Here is a 15,024-nt window from a genome sequence, read left to right as displayed (position 1 = left end):
CTCAAATATTATAATGGAATAGGCAAATTGCGCGACGCGCGAACTGAAACCAATAAAAACGAACCCATCCGAAACATTTCACGCGAGTCGTTTATACAAAATAATTTTCCTTTACTGGAACGGGCCGTATTGTGATATTTCAAATCGTAAACTGATATAATAACTCGGATCGACGACGGTTTACGACTGTCAAAATCGTATTTCTAATAATAAAATGTCTCAATTTAGAGAGGCCTATGTTTTATCACGGACGTAAAGTTGTGGTATTAAATATTTTTTACGCCTTATGTATTGCGTTGCTGGTTTACATGAATGTTAAGCAACGTCTGTCGTTGTGACCTTTTAACTTTCCAACGCGTTTGGCTTGGCCCTTCGCTCGCTCTGTAGAAACTTAACACAGTAAATTTTACTATTAAAAACATATTTTATGGAATGAGCTTATCGTTCTGGACCACCTTGATCTTGAACAAGCTATTTCTTTAAACCCTTAAGTACAAGAATCCAAGCTTAATACTAAAACTACTTCTTCTAATTCCATCATGATAGACCAAAGGAAAATGGTCACATGTTTCCACATAGAAACTGGTACAGATATAATTCATGGTTATCTAACAGGAGGCGAGGCAACTCGGTTTTACGTTATAAATAATTCAAGTTTGTCCGCGCGACGCACCGTGCGTGCCACTGTGCATCGTTTAACGTTTTTCTGTTACTCTTTTTGCCCTTGGCTGACTACTGAATGATGTAAAGTGGTAGAAATATAACACTTTCTTTGTGTACATAAAGATGTTATTGGCAAATCAATTCGGTGATGGGGTTTTGGAAATTTCTTTCAACCGAGTTTTTAATTAAAGTGCATTCATTTTTTAAACTTCCTTTTACTAGTTATTGAACTCAAATCGTTTGATATAATGGTATGTTTTAAGAAAACAATTATATTAATATCACGTTACACATAAAGACAAATAGTTGTATTTTTTTCTGATCTTAATGTTGATTAATAATTACCCGTAATTATAATTGTAATAAAATAAGTATATCTATTTACGTGCCTATGTCGTTTCTTTGTCTCAAGAGATATTGATTATGTTCCTGACTTCTTTTTGTACCTGTGACGCTTGAGCACCTATTTAGATCTATAGCAGCGTGATCAAGCTATGGATCGCGAGTCCTGTGTTCGAATCCGAGTACCTTAAATTTATTTTTACGCTTTTCTGAGCGTTATATTCAAGCTGCTGGCCCTACGTCGTGGTACATGAGTCATTCCTATTTGTATCTCCAGTGGGGTCGACACCGCGTGTACCAATCGCCTGTGTATGTGACGTCAGACCTACTTATATTCCAGGCCGACGCAGTGTAACACAGTGCTTAGGAATTCAAAGTTGAAGTAGTTTTTTTTTGGAATATCGGTGTTTTTATCTTTAGCAGACATGGCAACCCCGTGAACTTGTCACAATGTAAATATATGATTTCTCATGTTTACGTGAATGTTAGATATTAAAATTAAACTATTTTTCGTATTTTATCGCGGTTTTTTCATTAAAATTTTCTCCCGACGTTTTTTCGAGGACTTTGCAGCCCTCGTGATCAGTGAAGGAGGGGGGGGGTCAAACCGAAAAATAGTTAATTTTAGCCACATGCTCGTCGTTTGTTTTTTATAGTAAGATCGTTGTTGAAATGTTTCATACAAGAGTGACGAACAGACAAAGGAAGAACGTAATTAACATAGCGAATTCCTTTTAAGTGCTGTTGACGTTTATGCAAACACACAGCCTTATTTATTTTGATATATGTATGTGCCTATTGTAATTTTCCGAACATGCGTAATGGAGGAAACGTTGCTTTGTCTTTTATAGTTAGGTCTTAGGTTCGATCTAATGTATGGGAACAATGAAGAAAGGTCTCACAGGTCTTCGTTCTGGATAAGCTATGTCTATTTCTGCCGCTAAGCAAGAGTGCATTGGTCTGAAAGGCATTTTAGGTTAGACATTGATATAAAACTATTTCCCGGATTTAATCGGAGTTTTTTACACTATGGTTTGACTTCATAGTCACGGGGTGGACTGAGGTGTTGGTCAACCAAAATCAGTTACAATATCTACCTACATTTTACAATTATACATAATTATTTTTTTAGCGTAGAAAATAAATATATAAAAAACAGCGAAAAAATCGGAAAGAGTTTTATTTCATTTTAGTTTATTTACATTTTATATCCAAGGATGACGAGTGCGGCATCAGCCAACCTTTACTGGTCTTTTTTTGAAGTAACAACACAACAATGTATAACTTCCTATACCTTTAATGTGATGGAACACATGGCAAAACTTGCCCTGGTTGCTTCTCTGCCTACCCATTGGTGGATAAAGGCGTGATGTGTGTTTGTAATACTAAAGTTTCAACTTAAGTCTCGTTTTGTGGATGTCAACGAAGACAAATAGGTTTCATTAGCTAAGTCCAGGGTAAAAAGGTCTTGAGGGCGAAATCCGATGCACTGGTCGGACCAAGTCCGCTCCGCTCTCGACAGTAAGCTGTACGAAGCTATCCATGTTGCAGAAAACCGGCACCATTGGCGCAGTATAGCCTGGAATAAAGCGATCCGTGTTCCTACACCTTCCTAACCTCCTGGTTACGACCCTCAGCATTGAGGACCTCGATGCAAGGAGGAGCTTCTCAGCAGTGGTCAAGGGTTCATATCTGATTCCTGCCGGCGTTTCATAATTTATGTAAAATAAAAAAAGCAGCGATAGGCTAGTTGGGTGTGAACGTTCTGCCAAGACGAATGTCCGCAGGTTCAAATCCCAAGGGCAAACACCTCTGACTTTTCTAAAATCATGTGTGTAGCCTTTGTGAATTTATCGTTCGCTTTAACGGTGAAGGAAAACATCGTGAGAAAACCTGCACATCTGAGAAGTTCTCTATAGGAATTTCGAAGATGTGTGAAGTCTACCAATCCGCACTAGGCCAGCGTGGTGGACTAAGGCCTAATCCCTCTCAGTAGTAGAGGAGGCCCGTGCCCAGCAGTGGGCAAGTATATACAGGGCTGATATTATTATATTATTATTTATGCACATTAGTACCTAAAAGTTATGTCGGATTCGCCCTTCGCCACTTCTCATTGGTACGTACGTGATTTCACTCATGTTACAATAAAGTCAATGACTTGGTTTTCGGTTGCGTCATTTCGGGTGGACTGGCTCGGTAGTGTGGTTTTATTGCGCGGTAGGACATCGTTCTGAGGTCACAGGTTCAAATCCCTGATCGAGCAAAATGATATTGGTTTTCTGGTCTCAATCAGTCATAATTTGTGCCTGATTTGGCGATATGCTTCCTCTTATAACATCATGGGACGTTACTGATAATGCGAAAAGTAGATGCTCTGGTTGCGCCACTGCCTACCCTTTCCACGATAAAGGCGTGATGTGTTTTTTTATTTCTGTTGGCATTTGTCTAACTGAACTGGCAATAAAGGTGTCTGGGTAGGTAATTAATTAGGCAAGCCCTAATACACCAGTGTTATTGAATTCCTCTCGTCACCCTGAGATATCATGTCTTTATTAAATGTTCTTCAAATAAGAACAAGTGTTTGTATACTGCATTAATATCTAGTGATACCTTAACGAACTGATATACGAGAGACCAACCACTAACGTACCAACACAACAAAAACAACTAACAACTGATAACCGGTTGACATATTGATGTAAAATTCAATGACTCATAGGTTTTTTGTGTTTTATATAATCATTATTAATCAGTTACAATAATTTTAGATAACCACGTAATTGACCTCTGGCTGGTGACTGTTCGATATATTTTCCCTACGACGTAGCTGTACGGGTTTTTTGTGGGTTTTTGCGGGGAAAGTGCAATTACTGCGGACCAGTTTCAAGGGCGACTGTTCGTCGGGGTCATCGGTCTTATGAGGAGATACGGACCGGAAAGATGGTAGACATCGACTGGGTCGAGTCCCTCAGTAAACACCAGTGGCGAAGCGTCCATACAATCCGAATCCTACCGGCTTCCCTTTTAGGTTCATTTATGTTTGTCTTAGTTTTTGATTTCTGTTAAATTAGCCTCGATATCATTACTAGGGGTTTTTTTTTACCTCGGCTTACCTTTTGAAAAATGTCACTCTTCGCCACTAGTAAACACCCTACAGAAGTATTTAGCTGTTAATACCAACTCCGTGTTATAAATTTTGCCATTGTCCCTAAGTAAACACAGTAAAGTATTTAGGTAATACCAACTCCGTGTTATATATTTTGCCATTGCGTAACTAAATGAAACTACATACTTGAGAACACTAGAATAAAAATAAATAAAAAAATTATTTACTATTTCACAAATTTTCTTTATTAGCTAAAAGTGGTAATCTCCGTTTAAGCATAAAAATGCCTGTCCTAGGAGACTACGCCCTTCCATATCTATTATAAAGATTACTAAAAATATAGTTGTAATATGTTTGTGTGTAGGCATGCGTGCGTGTATGAGTACGTGTGTAGGTGTGTGTGCGTGTATGTGTGTGTGGTTTTTCACTACCTTGACTTGGCTAGAATAAGTTACTTGAACTGTAAATGTAGAATTAAGTGTAAGTTTCGAAGAAAATAAATATATGTATTTTTATTTTACACGCCCTATACTACTACTATAGAAGATTTCAAAGACTGCAGCCTTCATGGCCACGAGGCGTATGAATTTATTGCGAAAAAAATCTGTTAAGAAGTTTAAGAATTACTAAGTATTGCTCGCGGCTTCGTTCGCGTGAAAGCCTTTCCCGGTAGAAAAAAGTCCCTAAAACACTGCACGACTCCAGCAACATCCATTTCACAAATCCCATTATTTCCCGTAGGAGCGAACTATGGAAATAAAGTCAAGGACATGGTCTAAACGAAAGCCAAATTTCATCCAAATCCCTTCAGATGCCGCTGCATTTATTTTACCAAACACGCAAATATATTTCACAAATTCGCATTTATATACGATACGATTTCAATTTATTAGTTTATTATTAAATATTCTCCATTCCATACTTCTCAAAGGTTCCTTCCCAGTAAAGAATTAAAGATGTAATTCGTATATTTTGAGTGAGTCAACGCGGAACACTCAAATATGTTTCTGAGAACAATTCATAATGCAACATTAGGGGATCGCGTTTCCGAGAACTGCGTTTTAACAGTGAAATTGTATTTTGGATGAATCAGTGATGACAAGGGATTGTTTGAAAGGTCAATGACTAGATAGACCGATGTGCGTATCAAGTTAACCTTGAGTGCCACATTAAATAGAAGCAATACCATCCAGAACTTTGTTATGTAAATATATGGGAATTATATTACTCGAGCAGTATTATATTTGAATCAGTGATTAGCCATTGAAATTAATAAATATTTCGGATTTCCTCCCGAAGGAAGAAACATATATTTCTAGGGACAAAATTATAAGTACTAACGTGTTATGAGTTACTCAGTAACTTTAAAGGCTACTTTGTCATAAGATCGCGTTCTTGCGTCATGGTTTCTGACGCTGACTTCTTCCGCAGTTCGTTTATTTATGAAGTTAAATGTTTGTCCAGAAGTGTAAAGATTTGATTATTCCCGTGGTGACGTCACAAATCCCCTTCGGTATTAAAGCATTTTAGTTATTAAATTAAATTTTATTTTAACGTGATTTTTTATTTCTTTATAGCGTTTTATGGGTACTCAGGTGCGGACTTGGACGAAAATATTTGGAAATAATTGTACTAAAAATGATAAGCCCAAAATCCATCTTAACATTTTTATAGTACCTATTTCCCGATATGGGAATTGAATCCAGGATATCCCGTCCCACAGGCCACATAAGTACGTCATCTGATAAATATTAGGTTTTATTATCTAGACCATATGTCATCAGACAAAAATTAGATTTTATTATCTATATATAGTACTGAATGACCCCAGCTAATTCAATGTCAGAAAGTACGTGACAAGCCGTCCGTCAGTCCGTCAGTCCGTCGATTTATCGTCCGCCGCGTCACGCTACAGTAATTTAGTTTATACTGCGTCTAATTACTTCAAGACTAGACTCAATTAACTACATGTTTCGGACTGTCATTTCGGTGTTTTGTAGAATGATCTAGAAACATGACTTAGTTTAATTTACGTTAAAATTGGGTGATATAATTTCAAAATTATTATTTGGCGCAGTGAATTATTTGATGTCAAACTATTATCGCCATTGTCATCATGGATATAATATTAAAAATCAATTAACACAATGCAATTCAAATTTCTGTTGTGTTAATGGATTTTGTATTTTATTTCAATGGCGACAATGTCGGTAATAGTTTGACACTAAAAAAATATCTGCGCTACGCTTCGCCATATATGCGCTGGCCCTTAGAAATACCTCAACTGCCTAGGTTGAACAGATCAAAAAAAAGCAAATGAAAGAAAGGGTTAAGTATTTTGTAACGAATCCTTAATGTTCCGGATTATTTCACGTATTTTCAAGTTTGTAAACGAATCACCAACCGTTATAACTTGATCTCTTTGGAATTAAAAAGTTTATGTACTGTAAATGATAACAACCATCGCACTCATTAGGTCAGGTTTATTGCGTTGCGACCCCCCTTGGTGAGGCATTGACCCCCGGTCGTAATTCTGATACCGCTCCATTGTTTACTTAAACGTAAAAACCGGTACAAGTAACTCATTAAATTATTTTCGGGAATAAAAAAAACATGTTTATTTTTTCTTGTTTATAAAATAAATTAGATAGCTATAAGTATAGATCATCGTTTTGTTGTAATTTATTTATTTATTTTACATTCTATATGTTTCTAGCTTTTGACCGCGACTCCGTTAGCGTGAAAACGTTTTTCCGTGATAAAAGTCCCGCTTTATATTTTCCCGGGATAAAAAGCCTATAGCATTCAGGAGTAAGTAAAAGCAAAATTTTCAGATAATTCTTAAACAGCGCTTTAAATTAATGAGATTGCTCATGGAACCGGTTATGATTACAAGAAATAATTTAAAATTCAGATCCTCAACTTTCGAACATTGTTGAACTTACGCGCAACCAGGGCACCCACATTTTCGCCAAGAGTGTTCCGTCCCATGATGTGATAGGGGGCGAGCCTATTGCCATATCGAGCACAAATTCTAGACTCCGGTCTGACATTGAGCAAAAAATCCAAATAACACGGCCCGACCCAGGATTCGAACCCAGGATCTCAGAGCCTGAGTACAACTACGCCACCGAGGCAGTTGTTAAACCTATCTCTGTTTTATTTATTACTGTAAATAACCATTCGCCATTTTCAATAAACGAACCCAATCGCTTTTTTAAAATCGATCTATCTCAAAAATTTACCAATCAGAACAAAGTATTTTTGACATGCGTACAAATGAGTTATTATGATTGGTTCTCGAAATCGGATTGAAAATTTAGATTGGGATCGTTTATTGAAAACGACTATTAGATTAAAGAAGCCGTCACATGTTCCACCAGAAATTTAAGATTGCAAATTCTGCTGCATGAAAATTATAACCGATGCTGGATTAAATATGACATCTCATTTGAAGTAAACGCGCGGTCAATACACCCGACACGTCATAACGAAGTTTGGGGCCGGTCGGGTGGGGGGTCATCGACCTCCACACGGAAATTGTTATGAAAACTTTACGTGTAAAAAATGCTAGATTTGCTCTCAAATATGTCTTTTTCCATATGTTTGTTTAACGCCGAGCATTATGCACTGTTGATACTGTGGTTATCTAGACATTTTGACAGATATCTATTGCTAGGTAATGAGAGCGGTGATGACATGCATTGCTTTGTAATAGAATTGTTTTTTTATATACTTGCGCAGAAATTGATTCCACTGCACCTGATGGTAAGTGGAGTGGGGTCCAATAGAATGTCGACTGACAGATGATTACCCCTGCAGTCGACACAATTATGCCGGCCTGTTGGAACCGGATATACACAGGCTGATCCCGGAACGCGATACTTACGTAGGTCACTATAGCAGGTTTTAACATCTTATACGGCGTTCGTTATCCAGGCCTGTTCCTTCCCACGATGTGACCTGGAGCGAGTCTATCGCACTATTAACACTTACATCGCCTATTAAAATCACGCAATGTATAAAAAATCTAGTAATATCTATTGATATACATTGCTGGGTCCACACGTATAATTTTATATCTTAACCGTTAATATCATACAAACACCGCATTGAACGTTAAACACATTAACAGCTCCATCGAACGTCCTTACCAAGGCACAAAGAAACACCCTTTATTAGATATTCATACAAAGAGCGAGACAACAATATTTGTTAAGGAAAATAAAGGGGACAGCATAATGGATGCCTGAGATTTATTTATTACGAGGAATAAAGGAATTTTATTTATAGCGTATGTTTAATGGGATATAAATATTAAAAGGCATATAATTATAAAAGGTGTTTTTGAAAAGCGCTATGCATTCCTTCTGTAATTTGTGATTGGATATTTTTTTTTATGAACTTGTAAAATTTTATCTACACTGTCCTATGAATATAATATGTTATGTATATCACATCGCCTTTTCCCGTAACTACGCCTCCATAGTCTATTTTCAGGATACAAATTAGCCTGTAGCACCAGATAGCTTACTATACGTGAAGAAATTTTCAAAATGAAACCAGCGAAGAGATTGTAACATAAATATATAATGTACTAGCTTTCGCTCGCGTCTTCGCGCGCGTGAAGGAGTATTCCGTGATATTTTTTTCCGACTTAATATGTATCGTTATATTGTGACCAAATTACACAAAATCATTATAAATTGCAGCTTATATGTTATTCTGATGTATCACTAATATTACTGTAAAGTTTAATCCAAATCCATTTATAATATGAGTAGGACTTATTGCGTACTCTATAATATTCACGTAACAAAATATTCTTAAATTTCATAGTCGTAACTGCATTTTAATCGTCTCAGCCGTCGCAAGACAACAATTTTAATAGCTTACATGAAACACGTTACTATCTCTCTCGCTCACTACCTGTATCTACAACCCTTACAAGATCAACAGGCTTAAGATCTGAGATAAGGCTATTGTTATCTGTTAATTCTATTGTCCGAGGAACAGGAATTGGGCTGTGTTAGTTTTTGTTGCACCCTTTACCTGCTTGTTGGGTACAGGGTCATATTGACATTGCAATATTATATGAAACCATATATTTCTTCTGCTAACATTGTGGCAAAATTCACCCTTGAAAAATGAGGAACTTCATCAAAAATTCCAGTTCTATTGTTGTGTTTTTTTTTTGTCATTTTGTAGTCTATTGCGAATATGGCGTGTGCATGAGTGTATTTCTTATTAAAAGTCTAATATTGCCGGTGCAATGTTAGCAATGTTATGTAAATACTTTGAGAGACCATAGTTTATTATCTATTAAATACCTTACAGCGTACAGCTAAGCTACATGAATTTCACAGATTTTATTTAAGAGAATTGAAATTAAAATAAAAATATTTTGTGGGTATTTTATCGACTCCAAGGTAGCCAGTATATACCTGTTATGTTAAATTATTTTTTCGTTTTTAGTGATTTTTAAAGGCGTTTTATTTTTGCTTTTATTACAATTTCTATTTAACGTCATGTCACTATTAAGTCAAAGCTTCAACGTCTCATTTTTTTAATACGTCATAATGTCTCTCAATTTATATTTAAAACGAGCAAATGAAACGCTTTAAACCAAAATACGTTCGTTAACTGCGAAATATGAAATTCCATATTTTCAAGTTAATTTTGGTGAAATTAAATTTTCAATTAACTTGTATCAGTTATATTATTTTACGGCATTTCGGTGTCCAGCAGTGCAATTTATTTGCCCGGCAGGTGCCCTGGATACCCGCATCCCGGTTCATAAATCAAGTCCGGGATCCTTAAGCCTGTTTTAGTTTATGATCCCGAAATGGAGTGCATTTGAGGGTTTCGGGTTAAGGAACGGGCTCATTCAAATAACTCCAGTCCAGTCTATCCTTTGTTTGCTGTCATATATATGTCGACAGGTGAGAGGCGAATTGACTTAAGCGATATTTTTAATTTAACTTGGTTAAAAAAACATACACAAATGTGCTGATTAAAATATGTATGGAATTTAATGTCATTTAAGGCAATTAGCTTTTCACCCGTCGATGTGATTTCATTCGAATCTGTCTGTTTTCAACATAATTTATAGATGTTTGTCTGATGTAAGTTTGCTGTTACATATTCTTAGTACCTCCTTTCTACAGCTTACTGCTCGGTTATACAGATGGTATGGGTCAGTAACTTACCTGAACAAAATTTTTATGATGATTTCTCTAGTGCATAGTAAAAAATACAGGGAGGCGGACATTTCTAATGTACTGAATTTAGGTTTTTATTTTTAAAATAACTGACCATAAGAATCAAAACGGATACCCTTATAACTTACTATAAATTGCCTGTGGCTCTGCCCGCGTAAAAAAGTTTTTCGGGGGTACCTTTTTTCCCGGGATGTAAATTACTCTATAGTACTAGGAGTTATGTAGATTATTAATGAAAAAATATTCAAAATCGATTCAGTAGTTCCTGAGATTAGCGCCTTCAAACAAACTCTTCAGTTTAATATAAATAGAATAAAATTGAAATTAGTCCAATTTGATAAACATATCTTAAATATTTATGCATGACATCACGATGCATGTGTAAACATAATATGCAAACTTGCATATGAACGACGCCGCAACATCTGTATGTCATATTATGATTTATGATCTAATTCAATTGCATTATCAAATATACAAGGCTCGCGTCTTCAGAGTTCTAGAATAATAATATCAGCCCTGTATTACATACTGTCCCACTTTTCGGGCCTCCACTACTTAGAGGAATTGGGCCTTAGTCCACCACGCTGGCTTAGTGCGGATTGGTAGACTTCACATACCAAAATTCTTTTAGAGAACTTCTAAAGTATGGAGGTTTCCAAACGATGTTTTCCTTCACCGTTAAAGCAAGCGATAATTCACAAAGAAACACATTATTTTTTTAGAAATGTCAAGAGGCTTGTTGGGATTTGAACCTGCGGACATTCGTCTCGGCAGTCCGTTCCACACCCAACTAGGCTATCGCCGCTTGGCATCATAATGACTAGTCGTATGTTCTATCGTACGTGTAAATACACAAGGATCATATCGATCAAAGGCGACGCGACGCGAGCAGGAATGGGTAATAAAATGTGTGGGCGAGGAAACTTTGGTGTCTCTGTTCAATTTATTTTAACTAAAATAACCCGAAGCTTCCGTCGAAGGGCTGTTTGGTATTAATAGTATTAGAAAACTGTTCAGTGGTTTTTAAATTTGTTTTTATACTCAATGACTATAGACGTATCAGTGGCGAAAGTTGAAATGTTCCAAAAGGGAATCCGATACAACATATAGGTACTTATGCGTGAATGCGGTTTGCAAATCTTTCTAATGATGATTTCAGTCTACAGAAATTCTACAGAATGGGAAGTCGACAGGAATCGGGTTATAAGGACACTTGGCCACTGGTATATAAAATAAGCCCAGACTTGGCCCGAGTCAAACAAGTCGATAATTGTTTTCTACGTAGAATATTTTGTACGTAATTTTTTTTTCTGATTGTTTAAATTTTACGTTCGTCGCTCTTTGTGACTTTTTTTAATTGTAAAATCTATATCAAATCAAATCTATCAAAGCTAATATAATAAATACAATGAAATAAATCAAATATTTATTGCCCACATGCATGGTCATTGTCTGTATCTTAATTGAGCTTAATCAATAAATAGGGTTTTTTGCAGTCCACGTCACCAATCAAACATTGTGATCTTTAGACAGTAATATATTGACAGAATTAAGTTTATAAGACTACAATCCTTACATATTATGAAACAAAGTTCCCCACCGTTGGCCTGAACGTAACAAATTCAGAAACTAACAAACGGATTTCAATGAAATTTGATAGGTAGATAGTTTGGAACTTTAGGAAGGACGTAGGCTACTTTTTATCCCGGAAAAACTAACAGGCAAAGCCACGAACAACAGGTAGTTAACTTATAAATCTGACTTTATAAAGAACCATTACAATTTTAAAAATAGTTCAAGCTCAACAGCATCCCGCACCTAATCACGGAGTAAATTACCTGTCTAATAACTAGCGGAACGAAAATACCCCGATATTTTAATATGGGGTACAAACAGGCGCAACGAAAGACATCGATCTCAGAATACATTAGCGTTAATGCGGCGGGTTGTGTTACCTGCAGTCTGCATGCTTATGGAGTGCTCGGCTGGCAAAGTCCATACAAACCGAGTCTACGGGCGTCCCTTTTAGGTTTACGTTCGTCTTAGTTTTTATTTATTAATTTTACACTTTAAACGTTTAAACGGTGAAGGAAAACATCGTGAGGAAACGTGTATACCTGAGAAGTTCTCTATAGGAATTTTGAGGGTGTGTGAAGTCTATCACTAGGCCAGCGTGGTGGACTAAGGCCTAATCCCGCTCAGTAGTTAGAGGAGGCCCGTGCCCTGCAGTGGGACATATACACTTTGTACACTTGGTATATAGCTGAATTAATGCGGACTAAATTCCAGAATCTGGGGTGATAATAAAAACCCAAATATCACTGCTCGACCCGGGATTCGACGCCAAGACCTACATGACCGAGGTAGTTTGGTAATGTGGGCGCTAAGATTTAACATATAGAGATTTGCCGCCAAAAGGCGAATGAATTGCTAATTGCGACCCTAGTTATTTAACTTAGTAATTCGTGACACAATCTGACAGTATCTGACAAATTATAATACTGTGTCATATTAATTCTAAAATTTTATCTCAAATAACATCGATCATTTTGTCACACTGCGGTAGGTTACCAGGGTAGCAGCGGACTGATTTCCCCATCCATTCCGTCCATTGCATTGCGGAATCGAGTATTTGTCGCTGTATCACAAAGCCACCGAACTGGTTTGGTGTACCGACCTAGTTAGAATCAGGCTATATGTTCATAGTAATACTAGCTATTTGTTGCGAAGGAATTTTTCTGAAAGGGAAACCGACAAAAATTTGTAGGTACTATTAATATAAATGCGATCTGGAATTTATTTTAATGATAATGAAATTTTAAATTAGTTACGAAAGGGATGTCAGCAGGAATCGGGTTATGTGGACCTTCGTTACTGCCAGTTATATATTATCTGCCAGCTAATCTTGTTGGGCATAAATATTTTTCCAACTCTTTATCTTTGTCTTTCAATAATTTAATACTCAGTGCTGCTAGAGGTTCATCGCTCGGTTGTATGCGTGCGGTCGATCTTGGATTAGAGGAGTTGCAATGGTCTCGTAGTACCACTGAACACAAGCCTCTACTACTGAGAGGGATTAGGCCATAGTCCACCACGCTGGCCTAGTGCGGTTTGGCAGACTTCACATACTCTCAATTGTTATAGTAGGACTTCTTGGGTATGCAGGTTTCAAGATGGTATTCTTAACCGTGAAAGCAAGCGATAATTCGCACATAACTTTTAGAAAAGTCAGAAGTGTGTGCCCTTGGGTTTGAAGACATTCGTCTCGACAGTCCGTTCCACTTCTAACTGGAGTATCGTCGCTTCGACTATCGGTTTGCTCTGGAGGGAAGTGGACAATTAATATTTCCAACTCCTCCCTATCTTTCTATTTGATTAATTTCGTTGCGGAATAATGACATTAGTTTTCCCTGAGACTCGCCGAGCTTCACTGCTCGGTGTCATAAAATGCGTGCCACTGCTGATCCTGGCTTACAGGAGTTGTAGTGGTGGGTGTGAGGGCGGGAAAGTCTCTATCGGTTTGGGAATGGTTTGGCTAAATAAGACTGTAGGTATATGTGCTCATAGTAATAACATCATTGTATAGTGTATACTGTGTCACTGGGCCTGGCTCTCTACTTCTAAAGGTTTAGGTGTTAGTCCTTCTCGCTAACTGAATGCCATTACTGCTAGTTATTCATAGTTCCCTATGTATAGAAAAAAAGTTAGTATTTTGAAAGAGATGTCAAGAGAAGTATTAGTTGTTCGTTCTAATAATACCCCAATGTTTCAAGTTACCCCATGTTATATAAAATTGGCTTTGTATCGGGAAGGAAAAATACTTAGAATTGTGTCGTAACAAAGGCTAGTAGATTTTTCTGGATTTATTATTGAACAGGATGTTGATGCTTCCAGGATCCGACACTTTTATGCCAAACGTACGCCATTAGACTATGTGATAGAAAAACGTTTTATTTGAGATGGAATCAGTCTGTATTTTGTCTGATGCTTCGTGTCTTCATTTTGTAAAAATAAACAATATATTTCACATTAAAATTAAACTATTTTTCGGATTTTATCGCGGTTTTCATATTTTACTTTTCTCTCGACGCTTCGAAGACTTCGCAGCTTTCATGGTCACGGGTGGACTGCAGTCTTCGAAACGTTGGGAGAAAAACTAAAATATAAAAACTGTCTCCTCTCCCAGTCAACCTTACTTTATATGTTTCCTAAGTATTAAATAAAATAATTAATGTGAGGACTCTCGTCTGGTAAACGTCACGACTGCCCTTGAACAGCAGCAACACCGTCCCGAACATGGAACAAAGCATATGTAGATAGATATACTGCTTTATATTCTTAGGCGTTAAGGTTCATAATGCAATACCTACTAAGGCTTGAGACTTCATTAAAGACAATAAAGAGTCCCAAACACGTTTATAATTATTATTATAAAAAAAAACAAAACCTCACATGTCATCTTCTTTGTGTCAAAATATTCCGCCCGTCGCAACAATGGGCATTTACATACTTTATTGGGTTGTTTTGATAAGCGATTATGACCCTTATTGAAATGCAGTAAGAGTTGAATGATCTTGAGTGGAGACGTGAGTCGAAGGGTATATTTTGTTTTTTATTTATTAGGGATGTGTTGAGTTTATCGATATATTTATTAAAAGGTTAGTATTTAAAGCCTGGTCTCATAAAAAT

The 15,024-nt window shown here is 36.8% G+C and overlaps 1 protein-coding gene across 12 annotated transcripts in view; it reads left to right on the top strand.

The window, feature by feature from the left end:
* LOC115447677 (brain tumor protein) overlaps window positions 1-15,024 on the top strand; it is a 520,294-nt gene that overhangs the window by 322,015 nt on the left and 183,255 nt on the right. The gene's annotated exons all lie outside the window — the stretch shown is intronic.

This window comes from Manduca sexta, chromosome 7 (assembly GCF_014839805.1).
Source record: "Manduca sexta isolate Smith_Timp_Sample1 chromosome 7, JHU_Msex_v1.0, whole genome shotgun sequence".
In the NCBI taxonomy this organism is placed as follows: Eukaryota; Metazoa; Arthropoda; class Insecta; order Lepidoptera; family Sphingidae; genus Manduca; species Manduca sexta.
Note: the sequence above shows the minus strand (reverse complement) of the source record. Positions and strands in the feature narration are given on the sequence as shown.